General features: G+C 40.1%; 1 protein-coding gene across 5 annotated transcripts in view; it reads right to left on the bottom strand.

Annotated features, from left to right (window-relative positions):
* The window catches only part of LOC136877479 (protein nessun dorma), a 206,844-nt gene that overhangs the window by 120,298 nt on the left and 68,076 nt on the right, over positions 1-18,470 (bottom strand). The window lies entirely within an intron of this gene.

Here is an 18,470-nt window from a genome sequence, read left to right as displayed (position 1 = left end):
ATTATTAGGTTCTTTAATAATAATGTTAAGACACCCAGAGTGATCTAGAAGCAGAAATTGCAAGATACTTGTTCGCTTCCTCTAGCCTGTGTAAAGAGTAAAGCCACAGAGAGCAGGTTAGTCTTGAATCAATTGTGAGTGAAGACAAGGAGTCACAAAACAGTTGCAAGTGTGATGGAGTCATTCAGGAATGCATCAGTGGTTTCAATTACACAACGTGCAGCAAGTTATGAAATGAACAACTATCAGGCCAACACTGCGCTGTGTGAGGCTGTATCGGAAAGCAGAACTCTGACGCGTCACAGGACTTTGTATGTGAAGTGTGCGACTGAAAATGTCTGAAGCAGAAAACTCAAACCAAAGTGATTCTGTAAACAACTGTAAACAGTACTTTAAACACACTGCTGATGGCACCCGAGTGCATGTGTTCACGAGACTTGTACATTCGGTACCATCTGTTGTATTTTCTAGAACTAACTGGCAATCTATGTTGAAAGTTTTGATTATTCCATGCTACCATCTCTTTTTGTTCTTCTGTTTTATTACTTTCTTTGTTTCATTTTCAGACTTCATGTTTACATTGTTCAAAGAGTCCTATGGTGGGTAAGATGGCTCTTTCCAGATTAACTTACATGTTTAGATGTGTAACATGTTGTAACTTCATGTAGATGTTGCTAATTATGTATACACCTACTGTGTAGTATTATCCATGGAATGTTGTTCTCTTTGTCTCTCTGTTATTATGTTAAGAAATAAATTTTCAAAAAGATTTAATGAATTGTATGCGGATAAGTATTCAGAATGCCCAAGTGATGCTGAAAAGTGTGAATATAGTACCGAAAGCTTTTCTGAAGAAAGTGTCGGTAGTGAAGATGATACCCTGCCCTCAAAACATGAATTTGTGGTGGTTGAGAACGAGACAAAGTGACGCGAGAGTGATACGAGGTGCGTTTTAAAGTGAGGGTCATTTGTAAATAACTACACAACGGAGCACTATTTTCAAATACCACATTTATTTGCAGATTCTACAAACTCGATTTTTCAACATAGCTGCCAAGTTTGTTTAAACACTTATCATACCTTACAACTAAGTTTTGAATACCCTCTTTATAGAGGCTTGCCGCCTGTTTCGATAACCAAGAGTTCTTGATCTTGCGCTGGGATACTGAACACTCATCGAACACTCAAATCTTTTGTTTTTCTACAGATTTGAATGTTCGATCACGTTTTTGACTCGTTAGGCCGAAAAAGGTGACAACATGTTGGATCAGATCGTAACGGGAGACGAAACATAGGTTTCACATATCACGCCCAAATTGAAGCAACAGAGCATGGAATGGAGACAAACACATTCGCCTGTAAAAGTGAAGGCCAAACTGATCAAGAACACTTGACATTGCATAAGCCCAAATGCCCTATATAATGTCTGCAGGTATGGCCCATGAAAGCATCAATGTTAACAATGTGTTAATAAATGTAAGTAACAGTAAAAACATGCTACCTCTCTGAGTACCAGTAGTGTCAGTGTTAAGGACAATGATAATCTGCCATAACATTATAATTCAGGTTTATAATCTTTGTACAACTCTCCATGCTTTCATATCTTTCTTCCATTTTCATTTTTGCTAGATCACTATAACATACTAGATTTTCAGACGTTAGGATGGAAAAGGGCTACAACAGGATAAGTAGTAGCCATGGCCTTAATTAAGGTATATCTTGTCATTTACCTGGTGTGAATAGGAACTATGGAAAGCTATCTTCAGAACTGTCAACAGTAGGATCTGAACTACCATCTGCAAGGTTACAAGTAGAAGACCCATGCCACTATCTGTATTTCTTACTCTATTTCTCCTTGTTCACTGTATAAAACCCCTTAGAAATGTTATTTCCACTGCTTCTATTCTTTCATCTTTCATGGTATCTGGCCAAGTCTGAACAATGTTTACAGCTTTGTAATATAATTTATTTATTATAACGTATCTGTATTCAAAAAGAGACCAACAAAAATAGAAATGCAATAGAAAACTACATCCCACTGAACTTCCAGATGATTTTCATAATTTACTTCCCAAGTGTTTAAAGTTCTCCACTTCAAGATCTTTGTTTCAGATTTTTATAGCTTTTGTTTATTTCTATACTTCTCAACCTCAACACTGTCTTATCTTTTTTACAATACTGATTTTTTTTTTTGCCATACTGAGTTATTTCTTGAATAAAATCTAACCTGTTTTCAACTGAAGTGGCCTAGATTGGGTACCAATTTTCTGTTATCATCGATTTTCCGCTCCAGCAAGCCGGGTGCGGGTGTTTACGACTGATGTTCTACCTTTTGCTGCCAATTTACATCACCTTTGCAAAGTCTTTGAAAATTTGCTTTTCCCAACTATCACGAGGCCTCCCTCTGGGCCTCTTACCAACAACATTTCTTCCATAGTATGCCCCTGAGGTCGCAATTGGTGCCATCCTTCTCATATGTCCATACCATCGCAATCTGCCTAATTCTAAGGTTTCCAACAGGCTCCTGTTTAATCCCAAGTTGTTGCTGAATACTTTCGTTCCTTATTTTGTCTCTCCTTGTCTTTTGGAGACATGACCGAAGGAACTTCATTTCAGTGGCCTGTAGACAACTTTGTGCAGATCTAGTCAACATTACTGCTTCCAGTCCATATGTTAGAATTGGTACAAGATATGTTTAGTACTGCGTGAGCTTGTAAGCTTGGGAAAATGAGTCATCCTAAAGTAATTGACGAACGGAGTGGTAGAATTTTGATGCAGCTTGTATTCTATTGCCTATTTCTTGGTTTATGGTATTGTCAAAAGAAACGAAGCTCCCTAAGTATTTGAAGTTATTGATAATGTCTACTTCTTCATTTTGCACTCGCAGGTGGACTGCTTCAGGATTTCGACTCATCACTAAACAGACTGTTTTAGTTCGGCTGATGATCATTCCCATTCTTTCAAATTCTTCTTGCCAAAGATTTAGTTTACCTTGAACTTCTGAACAAGTGCATTTGTTGTCTGAACCTCCATTTTCACTGCTTTTATAACCTCATCCATTATAGTAATGAAGAGAAGTGGTGATAGACAACTTCCTCGTTGGACTCCGCTCTTGGTTTCAAAACAGTTTGACCTCCCTCCTTGAATCTGCACACAGCTCTTTGTCTCTCGATATAGCTGTTTTATTCGAGCTATAATCTCATCTAGGGGCTGCTTGGCCGAGGCGGTAAAGGCGTGCTCGGTTCGCCCGGAAGGACTTGGGTTCGAATTCCCGTCAGGAAGTCGTAAAATTTAAGAAACAAGATTTCCACTTTCGGAGGTGCATATGACCCTGAGGTTCACTCAGCCTACACCAAAAATGAGTACCAGGTTAATTCCTGGAGGCAAAGGCGGCCGGGCGTAGAGCTAACCACTCTACCCCTTCACGTGCCGAGGTTAATGGTGGAAGCCTTTACCTTCCACTCCTCCAAGGGCCTTCATGGCCTGTACGGAGGTGACTTTGCTTTGCTTTTTATAATCTCATCTGGCACTTCTTTACATCTCAGACATTCCCGTATGTGCTTACGTGGTACATGATCATATGCCTTCTCAATATCCAAGAATACAACTATAACCGTTCTATTCTTATACCAGTATTAATCAAAGAGCATTTTTGTCGAAAAACTGAGGTCTAGCGTTTATCTGTTCGCTCTAAATCCATGTTGTTCTTCCTCAAGTTCAACAAATTTTCTGATTTTTCTCTCCAGGATGGTCTTATATTTTTAACCCATGAGAGAGAAGGGTTATACCTCTATAGTTGTTACAATTCTTTCGGTCACCTTTCTTAAATAGTGGAATAATCACCCCTTGCCTCCTGTCACTGGAGATTTAATTTCTTTCCCAAATTTTATTTAGTACTCTGTACAACCATTGTATTCCAGGTTCTCCAAATGCTTTGATCAAGTCCACATTGAACTCATCCAATCCTGCAGACTAGTTTTTTTTCATTTTACATATTGCTGTCTCCACTTCCAGCCAGGTCAAACTTTCTACATTATAATTTATAGGGTTTAGAGGGTCATTTTGTGTGTCATCAGTTGTATTACAGTTCAGTAAGTGATTGAAATATTTACTAAACTCCTGTAATATTTCATTTTCATTTCTAGTTAACTCTCCATTTGGGACCTTTACTGTGTCAATAGTACTATTATCATTTCTTTTTTTTAAACAATGCTATACAGGAGCTTCTTGTGTTTGTCTTGCCTATTCTATTGGCAAGATCACCTTTGCATTTCCTTTTCTCATTGTCAACTATTCTTTTGACCTGTAATCTTTTTTTCTCTGTAAAATGATAGTTTATCCCAGATTTCACTTGGATTTCCTCCAACTCTGGCATGGTTCAAAGCTCTTCTTGTGCCACTTGGATTTCCTCCAACTCTGGCATGGTACAAAGCTCTTCTTGTGCCATTTCTAGCTTTGACGACTGCTTTTACATCCTCATTCCACCATGCTGTTTCTTTGGATTTTCTCATTTGGCTCTGCCTTCTACATACTCTCTCAGCTGTCTTCACCAATACTCTCTTCAGGTTATTCCATTCCTCATATGCTGATCTCAGATCTTCTTTTGGTGACATCTTCCAAACATTTTCTCGAAACATTTCCTTCACCCTTGGTTCAGAAAATCTTCAAGTTTTTATTTTTGGCATTCTTTTGTTGTAGACTTTAGGAGGTCTTCTTGTGGTATCTGCAACCAACAGCCTGTGGTCTCCATCCAAATTTTCACCAAGAATTACTTTGACATCATTTACAATCTTCCAAACTTCTTGGTCGGCGAGTATATAATCAATCACAGTTCCATATTGATTGTCCCAACTATATTTTGTGATCTTATGAGTGTCCCTTTTCTTGAACCAAGTGTTACTTACAACCATATTGTTCCTCATACAACGATCTAGACGATGTTCGCCCTCTGTCGTCCTATTCCCCATATCAGGAGGACCCAGGAAGGATTCATAGCCTAGTCTGTCTGATCCAATCTGAGCATTAAAATCTCCCAGTATTACCAAATTTTCACAATCCACATGTTCTTCCAAGTCGGACAGTTGTTCATTTGAACATCCTGATTGTGGAGCTTGGATTATATACTTGTCTCCATTCCAATTTACCGACACTTTAATTATTCTGAGTGACAAATTCAATCTGGCTACAAACATCAACATCTTTATGAAGTATAAAGCCCACTCCGTTTCTCGACTCCAAGTTATTTCCAGACCAGTACAGTTTATAGTCTAGGAAGAGGTCCATTTGGTTTCACTCATCTCCGTGATAAGAATTTTCCTTCTTTCCATCATATCAACTATTTCTTCAGTTTTATTTGTCAGTGTTAGAATATTCAATGTTCCAATCCCGCAACAGGGTCTTGATTTGGGTTTCGTAGCTAATGAAGCTTCAGGCTGTAAGCCATCATACGCATCTAGCTGTTGTCGTGGTCTTGAGTTCTTTGATCCGAAGCTCGTATTTGTCTTGAAAGCGATTACAATTACTCTCCAACTGACTTGCTAGGCCTAACGTTAGAGAAGATTTTCTGTCAAGGTTATCTCCTTTAGCCTTTAACAGTCCCCTGCCACATCTGCCAGGCAGCAGCTTCCTGTTGAATTTATGTGTCATTTCCTACACAAAGGCTTCAACAAGCCCCCTAAGGGTGAACTCCTCTTCCCACAGCCATTGGTTCCCCCTTAGTTTGTCAGGTGTGTTAACGGCCGCCCAACCTCAGCCAGATAGTCGCAGGTAGTACTGTCCACTGTCTCATATGGTAGCAGGATGTACCTGACTTGACCTGTAATGTAATTTCATATTTCCTAATCTTGCAAATTCAGATGGGTGAATGGTTCTAGTTCCCATGATAAATTTCCATTTAAATTTTGCTCACAGTTGAATTTTGTTCTCTTGATATGCACAACATGTTTAATACATGATTTTTTATACTGTTCTATTTAGATGTTTAATTTGTGTAATGGTATACGACAAAATGCCATTTTTGATGTTACGGTGGTTATTATTGCTTCCTCTTATATTATTTACGAAATTATGATAAAATAGTAATGTAAAAATAGTAATGTTCTTAAGGACCTGAAAATAAACAGAAGACCAAAGTAATGAATTGTACAGTGAAACCAGTCTTCAGCAGAAACCCAAGGGACCAGAATATTTTCCACTGTATGGAGGATTCTGGTTCATAAAGATAGTTAAAAAAATTAAAATCTTAAGTGCATACCTCCATTAAACAATCCAACAATAGGTTTATATGATTGTGTGCAGTTGTAAATATAATAATGACTTCAATCACACACTTATATACACTAGTTCATCAGCATTAACACAAATCTGTTCTTGTTCAAAACTTCCTCACAGTGCACAGTAGTACAATACATACACTAATTTAATTCACACATTACATGTTTTATAGAAATAACACCAATAGTAATACTGTAGAGTATGTCATTTAATTTTTCCAGTAAGCCAGAATTACACTGAAGAAAATGGAAATTGCAACACCCAGAAGGAGTGGTGTTACATTGCTACAATTGAACATGCAGGACGAGTGTTCAGTTGTGATTCGATGATTATACTTTCAGGTCCCTCTGACGGCAAGTTTGGAAAACAATCAATACAGGATGTGCCCACCACGAGCTGCAATACATTGATGAATTCGACGAGGCATGGAGTCAATAAGGCCCTGCATCGCTTCCTGAGGAATTGTGACCCATGCTTGCTGCACTGCACAGGTCAGTTGTTCCAGAGTTGTGGGTGGCCGAGGACGGTTGGCCAGTTGTCGACTCATCATGTCCCACACATGCTCAATAGGACTGAGGTCCGGGAATCTAGCAAGCCATTTTAAGGTTTGATGTCGTGGAGAGCTTCTCTGGAGATGCGTGCAGTGTGAACCCATGCATTGTCCTGCTGAAACATCCCATTAGCAATGTTCGCCATCATAGGGACAACCAATGGATGTAGTACCCTATCAACGTACTGTCGAGCAGTCATAGTGCCCTCAACAAGCACTAATTGTGATTTCACATTAAAGCCAATAGCTCCCAAGACCATAATGCTTGGTGTTGGCCCTGTGTGCCTCTCGACAATAAGATCTGGGCGGCCCCTCACTCCGGTACGTCGGCGCACACAAATCCGGCGATCACTGCGGGCAAGGCAGAAGCGCGATTCATCACTAAAGACGACCCTATGCCATTCGTCGACCACGTCGATCTTTCTCGACACCAGGCCAGCCTTGCACGTCGCTGTTGTGGGGTCAATAGAACACCTTCTGCAGGGACAAGGGCTCGTAAGCCAGCTGCACGCAGGCGATTACCAACTGTTTGTTGTGTAATGTGGGGTACCACAGTTGCTGGAATTTGCGCTGCTGTTGCATGGGGTTCCATCTGGGCCATCCGAATGATGCGGCGATCCTCTCTCACAGTTGTCTGTCGCGCTGGGCCTGTGCCAGGTCTACGAGTGTAGGTACCTTCATTTGACCACTGCTGCCATACACGTTGTACAGTAGATGCCTGTCGGCCAACATGTGCAGCGACAGTCCTGAGCAATAATCCAGCCTCACACAGCCCAATTATCCGAGCCCTCTCAAACGGCGACAGGTGTTGATAGCGTGCTCTTCTCTGTTGTCGAGGCTAGTTTGACGGGGAACACTTCACTGCACAGATTGCAAGTCAACTACGCTACACCAGAGTCCGTATACTGGAGTTGATTCCTCCGCGACCAATTACGTGGGGAGACCTGTAGCAACAATCCAATAGGTCTGAAATTTTGATCGTTTACATACCTACATGCCATCGTTCCATATCTTGAAAATCAACACAAATGACCAATGCCTTCATTGTGTTGCAATTTCCATTTTCTTAAGTGTATATGCTGGATACAACCATCCCTGATAGCACGGATCTTAATTAAAATGCGGCACAGCAAATTATGTCAAACAATTCCCAATCATTTTTCAATAGCAAAAACGACTGAATATCCTTTATGGCTAATAGGGCATGTTGGTAGGACTTCTAGTTACATAAAACACCCTCTTCATCGTCTTCGATCTAGTCATCATCACATCAATTTCTGTTTTATTTTCTTGGACGTTATAGTGTATTTAAAAATAATACAGTGAGTGCGCTAGTAACAACAGCGTAACAACACAGAGATGTATACTCTCTGGAGAGAACAGCTGTTCTTCTCATTGGAACATTCTTTGTAGTGAATAGTTACGCAATGCTGTGACAAATGCATTTTTCCTAATAAAGTAATGTTAAGTACTGGATAAGTATATTTAGTAGCGTGTTCAGAACATAACAGTTGGCGACGAGGTGAAAGTATAAATAAGTATTGCTAATACCCTGCACAGTACTATCAATCGACCACCGAAAATATTTACCGCTGTTTTGACACAATTAGGTTACACTCAGAAGAATGGATTCAGAACAATTTGCTAAACTATTAGATGCTTTCAACCGACAACAACAAACCCTGCTTACTCAGTTTATAACAACATTCCAAAGAGAATCAGGAAGAGAAATCTCGCATTCAGGTAACTGTTCAAGCATACAACCATTTGAAAATTTTGATTCTCGGAAGGAAAAATTTGCATGCTATATGGAGAGGTTTGAGAATTACGTAGCAATGAAAAATATCACAGATGATGAAAAGAAAGCACAGCTACTATGCGTCTCTATAGGTTCTGTGCATTACAACAGTCTATCTGCATTTCTAGGCCCAGAAAAATCGATCAGAACTCAGTCATTTACAGATCTGGTTAAACTGTTCAGCCAAATGCTTGTTCCCAAGAAAAGTGCCATTATTTCTCAGCATTATTTTTTAAATGTCTATCAGAAAGAGGGACAGTCTATCGCCGATTTTGTCGCAACTCTTCAACGTAATTTAGCTGAGTGCGAATTCACAGTCAAATGCCAATGTCAACGTACAGTTTCAATTTCGGATGTATTTCTAAGAGCCCAGTTCATAAGAGGTTTACGAGACAATTGGTTACGCGAACAGCTACTTCAATCTAATATAACCACTTTTGATGAAATCCTAGCTAAGGCAACATTATTGGAAACGTCTAGAATAGAAAGTAGGGAATTTACCAGACAAGCCTTTTCATCGGCATCTGAATTCGACAACAGCGATACATATAAGGTTTCTGCTGGCTCAGATCACCGATCTCGACGGGATCACAGTTTTCGTTATCGTTCACCGAGCCCCAGTTATAGCAAGAGTAACCATTCGTTGAGCCCTGACCATTCATGCAACACACGTTCACCGAATCAAAGTATCCGATATGGACAACGTTCTCTCTCTAGTAGAAGAATCAGACCTGATTTCAGAAGATTAGGAATTGATAACCTCTGTTTCCGATGTGCTAAGCCGAATCATCGTGTGTCAGAATGCCGAGTTAGTAGGTATGATATTAGATGTGATTCTTGTGGAAGAGAAGGTCATCTCGCCAAGGTGTGTATCACCAGCCTAATGCGAAATTCAAAATCAAAAGCAGATAGTTCCAGCTCAACTAAGTCAATTTCAGTTATCCCATGTGATGCCCAGGATCATTCATACGGTGTGAGTAAAGCAGAACCTACTTTCTCTCCGTCACATGTAGAATTATTTGAAGTTAATCCCGACTCTGAAAAATATATGGTTACAATATCACTAAACAATAAGACACAGTGTTTTGAAGTAGACTCTGGTGCATGTTTTACTTTGCTTCCTGAAGATGCATTTAATGAATTGGATCTAGGTTTACCCTTACAACGATCTGTAATTGCCTTTCGTTCATATTCAGGCAATATTATCACACCTATGGGAAAGGTTACAGTCTCAGCTGTATATAAAGACAAGGAAATCCAAGATGATATATATATTGTCCCTAAGGGCTACTCGGCATTACTTGGAAGATTGTGGATTAGGAGACTTGGTATTGAATTAAAGGAAATAGATGCTAGCAAGGAAACTCCACACATGTCATATCCAGTTAACGCTATTTTTTCAGTTGATGACATAATTAATGAATTTCCTGATGTTTTTGAAGAGAGAATTGGACGTGTTCCAAAATTTGAAGTAAAGTTACAGTTACGTGAAGGAGCTAAACCAGTATTTACACGAGAACGGGATGTTCCCTATGCACTTCGTGAACGAGTTGAAAGGGAGCTGGACTCACTAGAAGCAGCTGGTGTCATATCTCCTGTATCATCAAGTGATTGGGGGTCACCGTTGGTCGTCATTCCCAAGCCAGATGGAGGAGTTAGATTATGTGTTGATTACAAATGTGGTGTAAATGAGAAACTTGTTGCTGCAAATTACCCCATAAGGCGAATTGATAATGTGTTGAACAGCCTACGTGATTCCAAATATTTTTGTAAACTGGACTTGTTCAAAGCATTTCTACACTTGGTAGTTGATGATGAAAGTGCTACAATCCAGACTATATCTACACATCGTGGAACATATAGAATGAATCGTCTAAGTTTCGGAATTAAAACAGCGCCATCCGAATTTAACCGAATCATTTCACAAATCCTCAGGGGACTTCCAAAAACAGAAGCCTATTTTGACGACTTAATCGTACATGGATCAACTCTGGAGGAGTGCACACACAATTTACGGTTATGTCTGAAGAGATTATCTGATTTTGATCTGCATATCAACCGAGCTAAGTGTTCTTTCTTTGAAGAGAGAATTGAATATTTGGGCCATGTTATCCAGCATAATACCATTAGTAAGTCCCCAGAAAAAGTTAGAGCTGTTAATGACATGCCTCATCCTACAAGCGTTGATGAACTACGCAGATTTTTGGGACTAATCACCTACTACTCCAGGTTTATACCAGATTTCTCCACCATGTCATATCCATTACGGCTCCTGCTCCGCAAAGGCCAACGTTACATATGGACTTCGGAATGTGAAACCGCATTCCTCAAGTTAAAAGCAGAGTTGTGTAGCGATAGGGTCTTAACGCCCTATGATCCAAAATTACCAATAGTTCTGACGTCAGATGCAAGTCCAACAGGTGTTGCCGCTGTCCTTAGCCATCTAATTGATGGAGAAGAAAGGCCGATTGCGTATGCATCACGATCACTGACTGTATCAGAACAGAACTATAGCCAACTAGATAGGGAGGCTTTGGCAATAATGTTTGCTGTCAACCACTTTTACGCCTATGTTTTTGGCAGGCACTTTACACTAGTGACAGACAATGAACCGCTAACTCGTATTTTTCAGCAAAACAAAGCTCTACCACAGATGACATCTGCTCGTCTACTACGATATGCTTCGTTCTTGTCAGGATTCGATTACACAGTTCAATTTAAGAAGGGTGCAGAGAACCAAAATGTTGACTGTTTATCGCGGGCTTCCCTACAGCAAGTCCATTCTTCAACAGATATCTCCATTGGGGATGAAGTTAACCAGTTATTTACGCACCTAATTTTTCAAATTTCAAGCGAACGAATCACATTTCGCACCATCCAGGACGAAACACGTAAAGATCATGAACTGAGTAAACTTGTTTTTGATTTACAGAATGAACGGATGGTTTCAGAATATACTCTGAATGATGGTGTGCTGTTTAGACAAGATAGAGTTGTTATCCCTTCCAGACTAAGAGATCAGGTTTTAAATGAACTTCACGAAACTCATTTGGGCATCATGAAGATGAAACAGCTGGCCCGTCGCTACGTCTATTGGCCTGGAATTGATCGAGACATTGAACGCCTAGTAAAAGGATGTCAAACATGTGCATTGACAAGAGCAAATCCACCAAAATCACCAGTGCATCCATGGGACGAACCAAAAGAGAACTGGGAAAGAGTGCATATTGATTATGCAGGACCTTTTGAGAACTGCAACTTTCTGATTTGTGTGGACGCCAAATCGAAATGGGCAGAAGTGCAAATTTTACGAGATTCGCCAACAAGTACCTCCACAATCATGTTGCTAAACCGTATATTTGCTTCTCATGGATTTCCAGCAAGCATTGTCTCAGATAATGCAGCCATTTTTCAAAGCAATGAATTTCGCACCTATTGTTCAACAAATGGAATTTTTCAAAAATTCATTGCACCTGGTCACCCAGCCACTAACGGCTTAGCAGAACGACATGTTCAAATATTGAAGAATCGTCTCCGTACTGCCTCTGATGATAATGTCCCAATATACGAGAAAATACAAAAGATTCTGTTTCGATACCGTGCTACACCCCTTGCATGTGGAAAGTCACCAGCAGAGCTATACCTGAACCGAAAAATGAGAATTCGCCTTGATGCTTTCTTCCCTACCCGACCTCAACCTTCATTATCGGTAGCCAAACCAGGACGATCGTTTCATGTGGGGGAGAGAGTCCAGGTGCGCTTCTTTTGCAATAACAAGTACACTTGGAAATTTGGAAAGGTTGTAAAGAAGTATGGTCAGCGACACTACCTAGTTATTTTGGACGAATCAGGAAGGACACTGAAACGCCATATTGACCAAATGCGTGGGACACTCATTCAACCTAAATCAGTTACATTTGAACCAGCCCAGTCATACAACGTACCTAGAGCTCCAGAATACCATGTCTCGGTTAATCCTGATTTAACAGTATCACCACGCCAAGATCCAGCTGTTCCAGTAGAAAATCCATCAACCCCAGATACGACAGAGACACTACGACAGAATACCGATGTTCCAACAAATGTACGTGTCCGTAGATCATCAAGACATACTCGACTGCCTGTGCGGTTCCGTGATTTTGTTTTGTGAACCAACTCAGCTTAACTGTTCTGTGAGAAGTGAAGTACCTTTTTCAAAATTCAATAGATTATCTGGTTTTCCCTTTTTTTTAATTCGTCTATATTCCTTATCTGATAAGTTCACAGCTTCAAAGTGTTTATTTAAAATTCAGTGTATAACACATTTCTAAGTGGGGGAGACTATAGTGTATTTAAAAATAATACAGTGAGTGCGCTAGTAACAACAGCGTAACAACACAGAGATGTATACTCTCTGGAGAGAACAGCTGTTCTTCTCATTGGAACATTCTTTGTAGTGAATAGTTACGCAATGCTGTGACAAATGCATTTTTCCTAATAAAGTAATGTTAAGTACTGGATAAGTATATTTAGTAGCGTGTTCAGAACATAACAGACGTGATAGGTGACAAACTCTTCGATGTTTTCCAACACCTCTTCAATCTCAACTTCTAATCAATGGTCACATAATATTCCGCACTGACATTACAATAATTACACTGTTCGAGGGTTTGTTGTAGCATATCTGTATTTTTGTTTGTTATGGTTCCTTCATCAGGGTCCGAAACAAAACTTGGCTTTGTGAAAGCATTGATGTAGCGTACTTGGCAACATCCTTTTCACTGCTTCTGTGATCCAAATTACAGCATCCAGCACAGAAACAGACTTGCTTAGTTTGGTGATAGAGACCGCTGATTCCACGTTTGTAAACACCGACGCCATTATCAGTTTTCAGTAATCATCATCATCATCTTCCTTCCAAGTATTGGGCCATGTGACCCGTTACGGTCTTGCATTTTCAGTAATTAATCTTAATACAATTAATGACGCCCTGGTCCATGGCTGAGTTACACTAGAAATATTCAGAAGGAACCATGAGAGCTTCACATAAGAAATCTGTATTGCTCGATAGCATGTGGCATTACATAAAATCAGCTTCATGGTCCATATCACACTTTAACAGATTCACAACTAAGTATTTTTTATTTTCCACCTTGTCGATACTAATGAATCCATGAATGAATGTATCGACAAGGTGGAAAATAAAAAATAGTTGTGAATCTGACATGTAGCATTGTCGAGGAATAGAATGACATTCCTATTTTGTTGCTTGATTCTCAAATTGAACGACACCAACCATTCTTCCATTAGGTGTGACATTCATGCCCTCTTACTGGATCTCCAATCGACAGACTCCTTAAATCAATGTTTTTGAAGCACCTGGGTTTTGTTGCTTTTCCCATAACTAATGGCCTTTCAGGTTCCTCACAAAGAAAACCACGTTAAAAAAATGACCTTCTGTACAACTTAGCCCTTTTGGAGATGTTTTGCTAGGTAGTCCTCTGAAAAATAGTCCAATTTCATCACCATAAGGCATGTTCTGGAGTTCATAGTGTAACCTTTACTACGATGGTTACACAAACACAATAAAGGAGGGAAGTAAGAGCAACTACACACTATCAGAAAACACTATACACTCAGAGAAATATCAGCTGGCGTACGCGGATCTCAGCCAACAAAAACATAATACGAAATATCAGTAGGGCCAACTAGTGGATAATAAACCAGGAAAAGTGGGAACAGGCAGGACCTACCGAGGGCATGGACATGGCTTAGATTGCAGATTCCGTGATCCTTAAATTTGACAAATATTATTTACAAGTGAAATTTTACAAATACAATCTACAGTACATATTTAGTGAAATAAGAAATGAGAATGCCTCGAAAACAAACAGGGAACCCCAGCAGAAAAGCTAAGGCGTCATAAATAATTAATTTGGCGAATCTAGATTAGGCTAGGGCAGACTCCTATACGAAATAGCAACCGAACATCACGGAAATTTTAACCGGAACAGAAAGTAAGAGTGCTTACTCGAGGGTGCCCCATCCCGGAAGCGAGGCGTAGCACACGACACAGACCAACACAGACTAAAGGCAGATCAGGCCAAGACAAGACCGAATTATTGCGAACGCAGCCTCGCTCACCATATATAGGAAAACTCTGGCCTTGGAGTAGCCAATCAGAATGCATGAGTCCGCCCATCCCCTCCTAGGTTCACCAATCACAATTCCTACTTCCTTCGCGAACTTTAACTAACATTCTCGAATACACACGTTCGCAAATCTTCCATTTCCAGAATAGTTAGAAAATTCCTTCTAGAAAACATAACCCACAAAAGGCACACACCCTGTTCAACAATTTTCTAGATACTTCCAGTAAGTACAGAATAGAAATCTACTATTTACAAATACATATGTTACAAATATTACACAGTACAGGTTAGGTCATTACAAATAAAACGTTATATCATACTTTACAAATAAAGTCTTCAAAAACACTTTCCACTTCCACTATATTGTTCACCTGTGACACATAGCCTTTAATTAGAGAGCCAAATTTTGAAGTCCAATCTGCCAATGTTTCCTCAGCTAAGTCTCCAGCCTCTCCACAGACCTCATTCATCACTATATGATGGCTTTTTTATTTTTTTTTTACTTGAAGGTCGAACTGGCTGTCAGCAAAGAGGATGCATCTGGATGTGCTAGGAGTAAGTGATATTCAGTTAAGAGGAGATAATGAGGAAGAGATAGGAGATTATAAAGTGTACTTGACGGGTGTTAGAAAGGGAAGGGCAGAGTCTGGGGTAGGGCTCTTTATCAGGAATACCATTGCACACAACATAGTTTCTGTTAGGCACGTAAATGAGCGAATGATGCGGGTAGATTTGTCAGTGGGAGGAATTAGGACAAGAATTGTGTCCGTGTATTCACCATGTGAGGGTGCAGATGAGGATGAAGTTGACAAGTTTTATGAAGCATTGAGTGACATCGTGGTCAGGGTCAACAGCAAGGATAGAATAGTGCTAATGGGCGATTTAAGTGCGAGAGTTGGGAATAGAACTGAAGGATACGAAAGGGTGATTGGTAAATGTGGGGAAGATATGGAAGCTAATGGGAATGGGAAGCGTTTGCTGGACCTCTGTGCTAGTATGGGTTTAGCTGTTACGAATACATTCTTCAAGCATAAGGTTATTCACCCCTACACATGGGAGGCTAGGGGTACCAGATCCATAATAGACTACATCTTAACAGACTGAATTCAGGAAATCTGTTAGGAATGTACGAGTTTTTCACGGATTTTTCGATGATACAGACCACTATCTGATCTGTAGTGAACTAAGTATTTCAAGGCCTAGGGTAGAGAAAGTGAAATCTGTCCGCAAACGAATAAGGGTAGAAAATCTCCAGGATGAGGAAATTAGACAGAAGCACATGGATATGATTAGTGAGAAGTTTCGAACAGTAGACAGTAAGCAGGTTCAGGATATAGAAAGTGAACGGGTGGCATACAGGGATGCTGTAGTAGAAACAGCAAGGGAATGCCTAGGAACAACTGTGTGTAAAGATGGGAAAAGGCGAACATCTTGGTGGAATGATGAAGTGAGAGCAGCCTGTAAACGTAAAAAGAAGGCTTATCAGAAATGGCTCCAAACAAGGGCCGAGGCAGACAGGGATTTGTACGTAATGAAAGAAACAGAGCGAAACAAATAGTTGTTGAATCCAAAAAAGAAGGCATGGGAAGATTTTGGTAATAACCTGGAAAGGCTACGTCAAGCAGCAGGGAAACCTTTCTGGACAGTAATAAAGAATCTTAGGAAGGGTGAGAAAAAGGAAATGAACAGTGTTTTGAGTAATTCAGGTGAACTCATAATAGATCCCAGGGAATCACTGGAGAGGTGGAGGGAATATTTTGAACATCTTCTCAATGTTAAAGGAAATCATCGTGGTGGTGTTGCAAACAGCCAAGCTCATGAGGAGGAGGAAAATGTTGGTGAAATTATGCTTGAGGAAGTGGAAAGGATAGTAAATAAACTCCATTGTCATAAGGCAGCAGGAATAGATGAAATTAGACCTGAAATGGTGAAATATAGTGGGAATGCAGGGATGAAATAGCTTCACAGAGTAGTTAAATTAGCGTTCAGTGTTGGTAAGGTACCTTCAGATTGTACAAAAGCAGTAATTGCACCTATCTATAAGCAAGGGAACAGGAAGGATTGCAACAACTATCGAGGTATCTCATTGATTAGTATACCAGGCAAAGTATTCACTGGCATCTTGAAAGGGAGGGTGCGATCAGTCGTTGAGAGGAAGTTGGATGAAAACCAGTGTGGTTTCAGACCACAGAGAGGCTGTCAGGTTCAGATTTTCAGTATGCGCCACGTAATTGAAAAATGCTACGAGAGGAATAGGCAGTTGTGTTTATGTTTCGTAGTTCTAGAGAAAGCATATGACAGGGTACCGAGGGAAAAGATGTTCGCCATACTGGGGGACTATGGAATTAAAGGTAGATTATTAAAATCAATCAAAGGCATTTAGTTGACAATTGGGCTTCAGTGAGAATTGATGGTAGAATGAGTTCTTGGTTCAGGGTACTTACAGGAGTTAGACAAGGCTGTAATCTTTCACCTTTGCTGTTCGTAGTTTACATGGATCATCTGCTGAAAGGTATAAAATGGCAGGGAGGGATTCAGTTAGGTGGAAATGTAGTAAGCAGTTTGGCCTATGCTGACGACTTGGTTTTAATGGCAGACTGTGCCGAAAGCCTGCAGTCTAATATCTTGGAACTTGAAAATAGGTGCAATGAGTATGGTATGAAAATTAGCCTCTTGAAGTCTAAATTGATGTCAGTACGTAAGAAATTCAACAGAATTGAATGTCAGATTGGTGATACAAAGCTAGAACAGGTCGATAATATCAAGTATTTAGGTTGTGTGTTCTCCCAGGATGGTAATATAGTAAGCGAGATTGAATCAAGGTGTAGTAAAGCTAATGCAGTGAGCTCGCAGTTGCGATCAGCAGTATTCTGTAAGAAGGAAGTCAGCTCCCAGAAGGAACTATCTTTACATCGGTCTGTTTTCAGACCAACTTTGCTTTACGGGAGCGAAAGCTGGGTGGACTCAGGATATCTTATTCATAAGTTAGAAGTAACAGACATGAAAGTAGCAAGAATGATTGTTGGTACAAACAGGTGGGAACAATGGCAGGAGGGTGCTCGGAATGAGGAGATAAAGGCTAATTTAGGAATGAACTCGATGGATGAAGCTGTACGCATAAACCGGCTTTGGTGGTGGGTCATGTGAGGCGAATGGAGGAGGATAGGTTACCTAGGAGAATAATGGACTCTGTTATGGAGGGTAAGAGAAGTAGAGGGAGACCAATACGACGATGGTTAGACTCGGTTTCTAGCGATTTAAAGATAAGAGGTATAGAACTAAATGAGGCCACAACACTAGTTGCAAATCGAGGATTGTGGCGACGTTAGTAAATTCTCAGAGGCTTGCAGACTGAACGCTGAAAGGCATAACAGTCTATAATGATGTATAATGTAAATGTATGTTACTTTCCGACCACCCACTGGAAGCAGTAATATCTTCTTTTCCAAGCTTATCTACAATTTCTCTTTCTTGGTGTTGTAGTATTGTTCCTGACATGGACAAATTTCTTTCTCTTTTTACTAACAAACCATTCCCAATTAATTTTATTTACTTCCGCATTCCCAGTTACCCTGAGCTTTCGTTTCACTGCTCCGTTTTCCCCACAACCACTCATCATTTAATTCTGGATTTTTTTAAGAATGTCGTAGACTTGCGTTTTTCCAATCTGCTTAACAGACAATTTGGCTTTCTCACCAGCTTCTAAAACCTTACTTTT

The sequence above is a fragment of the Anabrus simplex genome, chromosome 7 (genome assembly GCF_040414725.1).
Source record: "Anabrus simplex isolate iqAnaSimp1 chromosome 7, ASM4041472v1, whole genome shotgun sequence".
NCBI classification, from domain to species: Eukaryota; Metazoa; Arthropoda; class Insecta; order Orthoptera; family Tettigoniidae; genus Anabrus; species Anabrus simplex.
The sequence above is the reverse complement of the archived record's forward strand: the minus strand, read 5'-3'. Positions and strand labels throughout refer to the sequence as shown.